General features: G+C 38.8%; 1 long non-coding RNA gene across 1 annotated transcript; it reads right to left on the reverse strand.

The window, feature by feature from the left end:
- Window positions 1-905: 905 nt before the first annotated feature.
- LOC130427940 (uncharacterized) lies at window positions 906-7,179 on the reverse strand. The gene is made up of 3 exons (XR_008907377.1): window positions 6,805-7,179; window positions 4,302-4,390; window positions 906-3,919 (listed from the first exon to the last, which is right to left on the reverse strand). It is a non-coding gene; the product is annotated as an uncharacterized LOC130427940 (long non-coding RNA).
- Window positions 7,180-11,873: the final 4,694 nt, after the last annotated feature.

Consider the following 11,873-nt stretch of genomic DNA (forward strand, 5'->3'; position numbering starts at 1 on the left):
TATGTCCAACTCCTCTCTACACAGGCATTAGTAATGAAATAGAGAGCGCCGTAACAGTCTAAGTTAGCCAATAGCACAACACGCCGAACGTTACTCAAACACGCCACAGCAACAATCAAGTGTGCACAAGAAAATGCAGCTTGCGTTGGCGAATTCATGAGAATGAAAGTGAGATTTGAGTGAAAAAGATGAGCGAATGCACAGAAAATGAGATTGTTGAAAAGCACGAGTAGGAATTAGTTAAAAAAAAGGGGGGGAGCTCCTCTGTCGTATATGGAACTGGTTTGGGTTCAAAATCTCCGACATCGACCTATGTCGCCGTGTTGTTGCAGCCAAAGGTGGAAACACCAGCAATCTCTTTCACCACTTGAAAAGCATACATGTACACGAATATGAGACGTGCACCCAAATGCGTACAACAACCATTCTAATTCTCAGGAAGACAGAGGGGTTCCACAGATTCAAGCACAAAAAACATTTCTCGAAATAAAAGAACATTTAAAAGTATAAAAGTACTGTTGAAATCTGTTTTATTTTCCATGTTCTGTCATTAAATTAAGGATTTTTCTTTCAAATGCAGTAGGCTACAAATAGGCTAGTAAAAAATACTGTTGTAGTTTGTTTGTCTTCTTTAAGGCATAGATAACTGAAATTAAATAACTTTAATAAGAGTTTAATTGAAGAAATGAATTACAGGGAGAGATATTTTTGCCAGTGCCAGCAGTGAAAACATGAACCATCCATCACATTCAGATCTAAAACCTCAGAGACAAACTAAAATCAAATGAAACATTGTGACATGTGCAGGTGTTTTGGCAACTAGAGGCACATACTTTAGTCCTGAGGGGTCTCCTCGGCACTGCCTTTGGGGGACGCGGTTGAACACGTCTTGATGGTGGGAAACTTGGCAGAAGTGGAAGTGACACTGCAAACAAGCCAGAACAAGACAATTAAATAAAATATGTCTTCTCTCTTAGCCAAGTCCATAACGATAAATCAATCAATAAAAAGTGTTTCAGATGCAAAGATGATTGAAGGCATACACACACAAAATCTATAACAAACACTTACATGGACTTCTGTGAATAGAAGGAAGTCACACTCCCACACAAAATAAGTCTCTGAAAGTGGAGTAAAAAGATTAAAGTCTGTGTTTACGAACTGCTTCTCTGCCTCCGAGTACCCAATACTGGCGCCGCAGTTCAGCTAGAACCCGTTCTGAGCCAGGGTGAAGGAGTCGCTGATCAGTGTCTTTAATTAGCAGCTTGGTGGCTCCTAGGGTCTAGCACCTAGGGTCTAACACAATTGGGTTTATGGCCTCTAGGTCGAGGTCACTGGCATGCCGTAGCCTTCCACCCACTCTATTAAGACCAGTGGCATCATCATACTCAGGGGCAAGTGAGACAAAACGACTTTAAAGCCATGACCTCAGTAAGAAATGAATCCATTTGAGCCCGTGCCAGAAGAAGCTTCTCCACCTTAATGTAATCGAAGACCTCCTTAGGAAGGTCAGTGTTTGTTGCAGCCACCCCATGCAGGGATCTAACAGTGGACTGGACAAGCTCTTGCCATTTGTGGAATTGAACTGGATCAGGAAGAGGATTGCTAGGTGCTGAAACATTTCCAATAAAGGCAGACTTCTTTATTTCACTGCAATCAGGTTTTTCTTCAGTTTTAGGCATGGATGGCCAATGGTCGGGTGGCTGAATCATAAAGGCTGGTCCTAAACTCCACTGATGAGGGCTTGCCAACTTTTGGTTATGACCCATATCCACATACTGTATCTCCATTCAGCCATCTTTGTTAGAGTCTGTATCTCTGCCATGTGTATCCCCACAAACACTTTGTATCGGCAGGGCTCCGATGTCAGCCATTTTAACACAGTGGCAGAGTCAGACCAAAAAGTGACCCTGTGGATAGGTAAGGTCAACTCCGCTCGGATCACCTTGGCCAACTGGGCATCCAACGAGGCATAGACAAAAAATTACGAGGAGCCACTCTTGATCTGGCCAAGACAAAGTTTACGATAACTTGTCCTTGCTCAACTGTGGTGCGAAAGTAAGCAACAGAACCATAGGCTCTTTCCGTGGCATAGTTAAAGGCATGAAGCTCTCGAATGGCTGAAGGATTGTCCGCAGAGGCTGGGGTGTATGCTCGAGAGAACTGCAGCTGAGGAAGTGTTGGAAGTTCGGCTACCCAAGCGAGCCACTTCTCTCTTAAAGGTAATGGCTCTATGGGGTCATCCCAACCAAGGTTGTGCTTCCAGAGGTCTTGGATAATGACTTTGGCTCTTGTTGTGAATGGGATAATGAACCCCAAGGGGTCGTACTGACATGTCAAAGTTTTGTAAATGTTCCTCATGGTAGGCTCAAGGATCTCAACAGAGCGTAGATTGTTCTGCAGGGTATCACTGATACAATTGCAGAATTCTCTTGCTGAGGCAGTATTCAACGAAGCCCTTCAACTTGCCTAGTAGATGATCCACATGAGAGCCACACATGACCTTGTAACCATTCTGGCCTTTAAGAGTCCTCAGCATGCCAACTAATGATTGTATAGAAAGTGCAAAGGAATCAAAGGCATTTGCATCACCCAGTTTAAGTGACGGACTGTTCATGATGGAGCCCAGCTCTGATTGCACAAGTTGTTGTGTCTGCCCGTACTTATCTTGAAGTGCCTGCAGGGCAGCAGAGTATGGATGCGGATGGTACATGTAGGATTTAGATTGCTGCTGAGCACTGGGATGTTTCAAATGTCTTAACAAGACATGTTATTTGTATTGCTCACTAAGATAGCTGTGGTTACTCAACAAATTGTCCAATACCAATTTGAACAAGGCGAAGTCACTCTCATTACCACTTTCAAACACTGGGAGCTTAGGTTGTGGGATGCCATAAGCCGAGGCGAACAGTAGCTCTGTACCCGGGTATGCAGAATGCCCAGTGTGGGGGAGGTGCACGAATGAGGATGGTTGAGTAAAGCTTGGAGCATGAGGTGACAGGGCTGATATCCGCTGGCCGGTAACTGGAGGCTGCACTGGATGAGCATGCGGTGTCACTGGAGGGAATAATGCCTGTTGTATCACATATGGACTTGTAAGTGTGGCTGTGATGGGCTGCAGTGCCAACACTAGGAATTGGGAGGAGAGCTGCTGATGCAAGGAGGAAGACTGTGGACACACAGCTGGGCTGCTATGAATAAGTTGAGTGGGATCCAAAGAGCCAACTGGTGAGCCTGAAGGGATTGGATGAGTGGATGAGCCAGAGTCTGTAGTAAGCATGTATGATACGAGCTTCGCTACCTCTAGCTCAGTCTCTGCTTCTTGCAGCTTTTGTGTCTTTCTAGACGTTTGGACAAAGTCTCCTTTGCTGTGAGAGCCTCCTCCTGGATGCACTGAGCTTCTTTAACTTGTTTCTGCAGCCACTGATATTCCCTGTCTGCAAGTGAATCTTCCTCTACCTGTTGCCTGAGACTGTCAAACTGCCTCTGCTAAATTCTTACTCCAAAGCAGCAGTCTGGAACATAGAGAGCTCTGTAGGTAAAGGCCTCATGAGGTAACTGAACGCCTGCTGGTCCTGGAATGAGAGATGGTGTCGCTATGAGACGTCTTCCTGGAACTGCTTCCATGCTGGCTAGGACAGGAGGTAGAAGCTTTAGGAGGAGGGTCCCCTGGTATCCAACCTCATATTCATCCAGCTGAGGTGGCAGATTTGTCCTGCTGCAAGGTCTTTCTGTTGTCTCTGCATCACTTACTGCTGGGTCCATTCTGGCTTTATGTTGCTCTCAAAATTTAACTGGTTGAGGCGGCAAAGTATGAACCAGATTCCGGTCAGAGAACCAAGAGTGAAGGAAGGAAGTCTTTGAGGCATTTATTAATAATCCAATTTATGCACGTATCCAATATGAGTTTAAATGTGTTCTACAAAGAAACAAGAGAAATAATTACAATTTACGAATGATCAACAACCACAGCTGATAATATTAACATAAGAACAATAGCACTCGTCATGGAAATTTGCTTAGTAGGCCTACAAATATATAACAAATGTCTTTCCTTATGACTGCAATATGAACACTAATACAGTGAACATGATTTAATAATATACTTCTACAAGTAATTAAGTATAAACCTGTTCGTGATGGCTACATGTAGCGCTATATGTCTGATGACTCAGCAGAAAAATTGCGGCAATCACGTCCGCAAATAACAGCTAAAGCCGAACAATTCAAACAATGTGAACATCAGAAAACAGCAATATTATACATGACATAATACTGAATTAAATATTGTGCAAACTCACTTGTAATATATAATTACAGAAGACATAGCAGCAGCATGAACTAAGGCAGTCAGCCGTTTTACCGATAGGTAACAGTAATACTGGTCCGTCTAGAAAACAATTGAAAACACTTTATTTCATATTTCTTAAAGCAGGCTGTCTGACAGTAAATAAAACATTACAGAGATTTAAGCACAATTACATATACAACAAACAAACAATACAAATGCAAGTACGTTCAAGCACAATTTACACCAGTTACAATGAGTTTATCTTCAGCATCTTCGCTTTAGTGATACTATTGGACAAATGTAAGATTTATTCGTTAGCTACCCATATACAGTATGTACAGGATATATATAAACATTTGAGGAATTTAAATGCACACCATGACAAAATATGTAACAGTCAAACATTTTTAGAAAATATAAACAATATAAGGAACATTTACATTTTGTCATTTAGCAGACGCTTTTAACCAAAGCGACTTACAGAGAAGGCAGAAATACAAGTCAGAAATCTGAGAAATTTAAACGTGTAATTGTAACCTCTTAATAAATATTCTAAAAGGGAACGGACAAACGTGTCGAAGTGACATTTCATCTATTTTTATGTTGCCACACCTCCATGAGTTCTTACTATAAAAATACCGGTACTTACAATGTCTTTTTTTGGAGCTTTGCCTCGTTCAGTGTGGAGTATTTCCATTGAAAACAAAATAAATCCATTGCTCTCTTGTTTACTGTAAGGCTAGGAACAGTGGTCTCTGTTGGTCTGTGCAGCCAACAGTAAAAGAGTTAGCATGATTTGCTCTGCTTACTTTTGCAATGGTGTTAGAACTTCAGACACGCATAAACAAAAATGGCGGCAGCGCCATGAATGGACACGTTCATAAAAGGGGCGGAAATATTATAATAAGAACTAATGCCTATGTAAGAAAGTGAGCGAAATCTGAACCGCTCGTTTTCTCACAGGTTTGCAGAGATAGAGGCTGACATGCAGTGAGTGGGGTCACTGGGCCACTGGGCTGCTGCTGGCCTCACTACAAACGTTCGACCAATCTGTCAACCCAGACTGTCTCTCTCTCTTTATCCTCTGGATGATGCATTGAAACATGGAAATCCTGGCATTCTGGTCAGATGATGGGATGGAAAAAAGTCTCCATGTAAGGCTTATAGTGATGAGAACTATTAGCGTATCAACGCCTGTTTAAAGCCTTTGTGAGACTTCAGCTGTAAGCTTTGTGAGGATTTAACATTGGCTGCGTCTGAAAGCTCTAAAAGGCTGCCTTTGGAGGCAGCATTTCAAGTTAGGAAGGCATCAAGGAACGTCTGAATCAAATGTTTGCTTTGCTGTCTCCTGAGATACCTCCATCAGGTCGATTTTTGAAGTAAGCATAGAAGTATCTTTCGCTGCCTTCAATGTCCCACAATTCTCACGGGGGAGATGTGATTGGTTGAGCAAGGTCGAGTTAAAAAAACAAAATGGCGGCCAAGAAAGCAGCTAGAGCAGTTTTTGTTTAAATAAAGTTCTAATTTTTCTATTTACAACTTTTCATTGAATTAATAACAAGAAATCAGTATTGTAGTTTTAAAAAATTCTATCAGTTATAGTTTGTGCCAAATTATCTTTTCCGATTTACTTCTCTCATGCAGTCATGCAAGAAACGAATATCAGCCACTTCATCAGCTACTTCAAAAATGATCAAAATTTTTGTCAAAAATTATTGTTTATAGCTCACCGAGAAAATGAAAAATTCTCTTTCATTTGTAAATTGCTTTGGATAAAGCGTCTGCTAAATGATTAAATACAAATGTCGCGATGCCCTGTGCGAACTTGCTGTGCGAGGCCCCCTGGAGGAAATAATGTTTTTTAGAAAGTTTTAAGACGATTTTCCAAAACAAATTTGCAGTGAGTTTATCGTTATTCCAACGTTCGCAACTTTCACACGCATTTGAAGGACAGATCATCCGGCCTCTTTGTTGCTGTGGATATTTCAGCAATTTAACAGCATTAGATTAAAGAGGGTAAACCATTACTGTACACATCCATATGATGTATCCAGATGGGCTCTTATTTGATCAGTAATGCCTTCGCGTCTCTTCGTTAAGTAAATTTAACAGCATAATTTAAAATGGAAACTTTATCATTCACATTAACTGTACACTGAATTGGACAAATCAGATGGATTAACACATCAACAGTAAATCAATACCTCGCGGCTCAAGTCAGCTCTCACTTTATTTTGACATGTTGAAGTGCGATTCCTTACAACTCCCTGAACTTCAATGAACAATTGAATTTTTTAGGCTATACTCGTGTATATTATTATTTAGATGTTCATACATTTGACAGTGACAAAATGTGGAACCTATTGACAGTTATTTTTATTTAAAACAGTTATAGAAAAATAACTTATTATAAACTGCCGCCTTACAAAGTTTGAAGAAAAAAAGCTTGGTTCAATGTAACGAAAAATGTCAAACCTTTTTATAAATGTTTTCAACGGACATTTATTACTCACCCTGAACTAAAGTTATGTCTTCTCGGGGCTCGACGGTAGTAACAGCAGAAGTGTTGATAGTGGCATCTTCATGGTGGCTAACGTTTGGTTTCACAAATTTAATGAATAATCCTCTGAGATTTATTCTGGAATTCTTCTTTCTTTTCATTTTTTCGCCGCATGACTCGTGTCGATGAAATCGATCAAGCTCTCGTGCTGCAGCCGCCATTTTTAATTCTTCCTCAGAGTCAGCAGATACGTACATAGAACGTGCACGACATGGAGCGAGCACGCAGCACGTACATTAGGACTTATCGAAATTAACAAAATAATGTTATAAAATTATTAATGTATTTTGAAATTATAGGTAGACGCAGACACATCAAACATTTTATTTTGCTGGGTGAGAAATAGTAAAAAAATTCAGTTCAAGCGCGAAGCCTTTTGGTGCTCGATGCCCTGTGCGGTAGAACACCTGGCATCTTTCGACGGCTCTGGTTACCACGGTTACGGTATTTTTTAAATTATACAAACATTGTCGCTGTACAACTCACTCTATAGGCTTGATCAGTTTTTATAGTCATTTGATGAGTTTCGTGTCCTTGATTAATTTAACAAATGGATTTCAGGCGGAGATATCCTCGCCCGTACCAGCTGGACGAGTCGAGGTAAAGTATCATTCTAGACATAATTAACAACATACATGAAAGAGTCTCTATTTTAATCTTTTTACTCTCCTTTCAGACGCTCATTTTGTGATGAAGTGCGACTTCCTCCCATCCACAGAAGTCCACGTAAGTGTTTGTTATAGATTTTGTGTGTGCATGCCTTCAATCATCTTTGCATCAGAAACTCTTATTGACTGATTTATCGTTATGGACTTAGCTAAGAGAGAAGAGATCATACCTCTGTCTGCGGTGGACCTGTGGAAGAGGAAACAGGCCGCGCGAAAGGTAATAAATGAATAAACAGTCACTGTAAAGTTATTAGCGACTGATTCGATGCTTTAATAGGCTAATGGTAACCATAAAGGTCATTTTAATATAGTTCTAAACTTAATAACAAATTGTAAAATGCCTGCGAGGGACACAGTGTCTGCAGTAAGCATTTTGCTTCTGCAGTTGACGCTTCCACAACTGCTCAATAGAGGGCGCCCTCAGCTTGAGCCTTTGCGCCCTCGGCTGCTTCTTGCAGGCCTGGAGACCCCCGGAGGTGAGTGAGCTTCACATATTATAGGAGAGAGACGAGGATCACTAAACCGTTTACATCAAAGAACCTCAAATGATCTTAAGTCTTCACCTCAAGTCTTCATGAACTGTTTAGAAGTCTAATGCCCACTTGCTGCAAATGCATATTTTATTTAATTGTCTTGTTCTGGCTTGTTTGCAGGATCACGTCCACTTCCCCCATGTTTTCCACCATCCAGACCTCTCCAGCCGCGTCCACCAACGGCAGCGCCGAGGAGACCCGTCAGGACTGAAGTATGTGCCTCTAGTTGCCAAAACACCTGCACATGTCACTATCAATGTTACATTTGATTTCAGTTTGTCTCTGAGGTTTTAGATCTGAATGTGATGGTTCATGTTTTCACTGCTATAACAGCGACAGTTACAGTGATTAATATAATTTTTTTCATATTTGTCTCTGCAGACAGGCATGGACTTTGGGCTTTACATAAAGAACAGCCCGGGTTACCCAAGATATGGTGCCAGATAAAATAGAATCCAACTAGTTTAATGTGCAAAAGAAAAAGAAATATGTGTAGCGGAAAAAGATGATGTGCAACGGAAAAAGAATATGTGCAACAGAAAAAGATTATGTGCAACAGAAAAAGAAATATGTGTAACAGAAAAAGAATATGTGTAACAGAAAAGATTATGTGTAACAGAAAAGATTATGTGCAACAGAAATAGAAGTATGTACATCAGAAAAAGATTATGTGCAACAGAAAAGAATATGTTGATATGTTTTTGTCAGTTGTTTTTGTTGATTTTTTCAAAATAAAAATGTTACTTACATACAGCACTAGTAATGTGTCTTTATTAAACAATGCAAGCAATCAACATGATCTGGGGTTAAATTAGTAACAGCTAATTTTTGTCTACTGAATTCTCTACTTTCTGATCTGGCCTCTAGTGGACTATAACTTTAAACATTCCTTGCTAGGCTTATTTCTTTTGAAAAGAAGTGAATTGATGATTAGAGGTCTAGAGGCGTTAATCAAAGTTCACATTTTGTGCGCTCATTAATGCAAATCTTAAACTGAGCACATAATATGGCAAAAAACAACAAGGCAAAAATAAGGACCCCCAAATTTCGATAAATTTCTCGGTGGGTTCATACACTGGAAGTCAATGAGGGCCAATATTGTCTGTTTACCAAGTTCCAACTTTAATTCCTTGTTCAATGATCTAAGGATACAAGTAAAGTCTCTCAGGTTTATGAAAAGTGCCTGTAATTTTTTTTTTATATTTTGGATATGCTTTTAATGTTAGATTAAGACCCTCTCATTTTAAATTATTTTTATTTACAATTTTTGTTTAAATGTTCTTTAAATATTAAATTTGTTCTTTATGTTCCTTTTTTTTAAAGGCTGTATGAACACTAAATAATTTGTGTAATATTTGTAGTGTGCTGTGGCATACATGTTTGTATTGAGATTTGTAAAAAAAAACTTGAAATGTACAAGTTCCAACTTCCAACAGAAAAAAGTTAAAGAGTGTTTTAAAGAACGTTGGTAACCAAACAACTCTTGACCCTGTTCACTTCCATTGTCTGTCCACAAAACCACTCAAAACATTTTTTGCGTTATACAGAAACCCCAACATGTTTTGAATGACTTGATTGTGAATAAATTCACACCCAATTACAAATATCACAAACAAACAATACAAATGCAAATACGTTAAAGCACAATTTAGACCAATTACAATGAGCTTATCTTCAACATCTTCCCTTTAGTCATAATATTTGACAAATGTATATTGGACAAATGTAAGATTTATTCGTTAGCTACCCATACACAGGATGTACAGGACAGATATAAACATTTGTGGAATTTAAATGCACACCATGACAAAATCTGTAACAGTCAAACATTTTTAGAAAATATAAACAATATAAGGTAAATTTACATTAAGTTATTTAGTAGACGCTTTTATCCAAAGCAACTTACAGAGAAGGTAGAAATACACGTCAGAAATATGAGACATTTATTGAAAAGGAGAAAATTGCTTTGGATAAAGCGTCTGCTAAATGCTTAAATGCAAATGTCAAAACGAAAAATCTTGTAATCTCAATCAGGGCCCACTGTGCGAACTTGCTCTGAGAGGACCCCTGGAGGAAAGAATGTTTTATTTGGAAGATTTAGGACGATTTTCTAAAAAAAACTTGCAGTGAGTTTATCGTTATTGCAAGGATTGCAACTGTCACACGCATTTGAAGGACAGATAATCCGGCCTCTTTGTTGTTAATGCTGTGGATATTTCAGCAATTTAACAGCAATAGATTAAAGAGTGTAAACCATTAAGGAGCCATGTAAACAAACTGTCAGACTATAAAGCCATTAATATATATATAGCCATTAATCTGGTGATGTATCATTATTACAGATTATTACTTAGAAGTTTATATACATGCAAATAAATGTACAATGAATCAGTGAATTTGATTGAATGTGGGTTTATTATCAGTAATGAAGTAATCAAGGAAATCACGGATATAAGAACGGGTATTCTTGTAAAGATAAAACCGAATTTTCTGTCATCTCGAGATAATTTCGCTTGCTTCCACATTAATCAGTACCTGCTGTCAGTCAAATGGCAACCTGATGCTGAGCGGTAATGAGAAGCGCTGAGAACGGTCCAATCACATGAGGCCAAAAATATATAAACAATATTAATTCGTTTACAACAAAAGTGGGAGGGTTTAGGGCGCAGAGAGCTGCGCCCCAAGGACGATTTGAAACAAGCCAATTAGAACTTAGCCTCAAATCACATGCTTTCAAAATGAACGAACCTAAATAAACACTCGTTATTTTTTTATTTTTAAATAAATGATAATATGACTAACTATTAGTTCAAATAAAATATTTTATTTCGTTATTATTTTGCGATATATATTTAACTTATTTTTGCAATATTAAAGTATAGCTTTCTTCTCTGGCAAACTTTAAGGGGGCGGCCCCCTATTGACCGACCGCCACTACATTTGATGTATTCAGATCGGGGAGGGATGGGCTCTTATTTGATCAGTAATGCCTTCGCGTCCCTTCGTTAAGTAAATTTAACAGCATAATTTAAAATGGAAACTTTATCATTCAAATGAACTGTACACTGAATTGGACAAATCAGATGGATTAACACATTAACAGTAAATCAATACCTCGCGGTTCAAGTCAGCTTTCACTTTATTTTGACATGTTGAAGTGCGATTCCTTACAACTCCCTGAACTTCAATAAACAATAAACAAAATTAGGCTATATTCATGTATATTATTATTTAGATGTTCAAACATTTGACATTGACAAAATGACATTTATTCACAGTTTTTTTATTTAAAACCTTTTAAGACAGAAAACGTATTAGGAACAGTCGCATTCTAAAGTTTGAAGAATAAATGCTTGTTTCAATGTCACGAAAAATGTCAAACCTTTTTATAAATGTTTTCAACGAACACTTATTAATCACCCAGAACTAAAGTTATGTCTTCTCGCGGCTCGACGGTAGTGATAGATCCAACTATGAGATATGGCTTGTAGATCTAAACTTTGAGTCCAGTTTCACTACATCTCTCTACATCAGGAACAAATTACACCTGGAGATATCAACTCCGTTGTGAGTCAATCCTTTAACCCAACCACCAGAGAGATATAGAGCTGAAGGGAAGAACATCAGGCAGGAGACGAAGTGATGTTATATAGACAGACAAATGATTTATTAAATAATCTCAGATGTGCGTAGATGCTTAGTCAAGCTCTGCCAAACTTCGTCTGACTAGAAACAGATTCAATATGTGATTTTAACCATTCAAGATTACAGTATCAAAACATTGTCTCATGACATTATTATGGACCTTGAGATGGAGACCA

This window comes from Triplophysa dalaica, chromosome 8 (genome assembly GCF_015846415.1).
Source record: "Triplophysa dalaica isolate WHDGS20190420 chromosome 8, ASM1584641v1, whole genome shotgun sequence".
In the NCBI taxonomy this organism is placed as follows: Eukaryota; Metazoa; Chordata; class Actinopteri; order Cypriniformes; family Nemacheilidae; genus Triplophysa; species Triplophysa dalaica.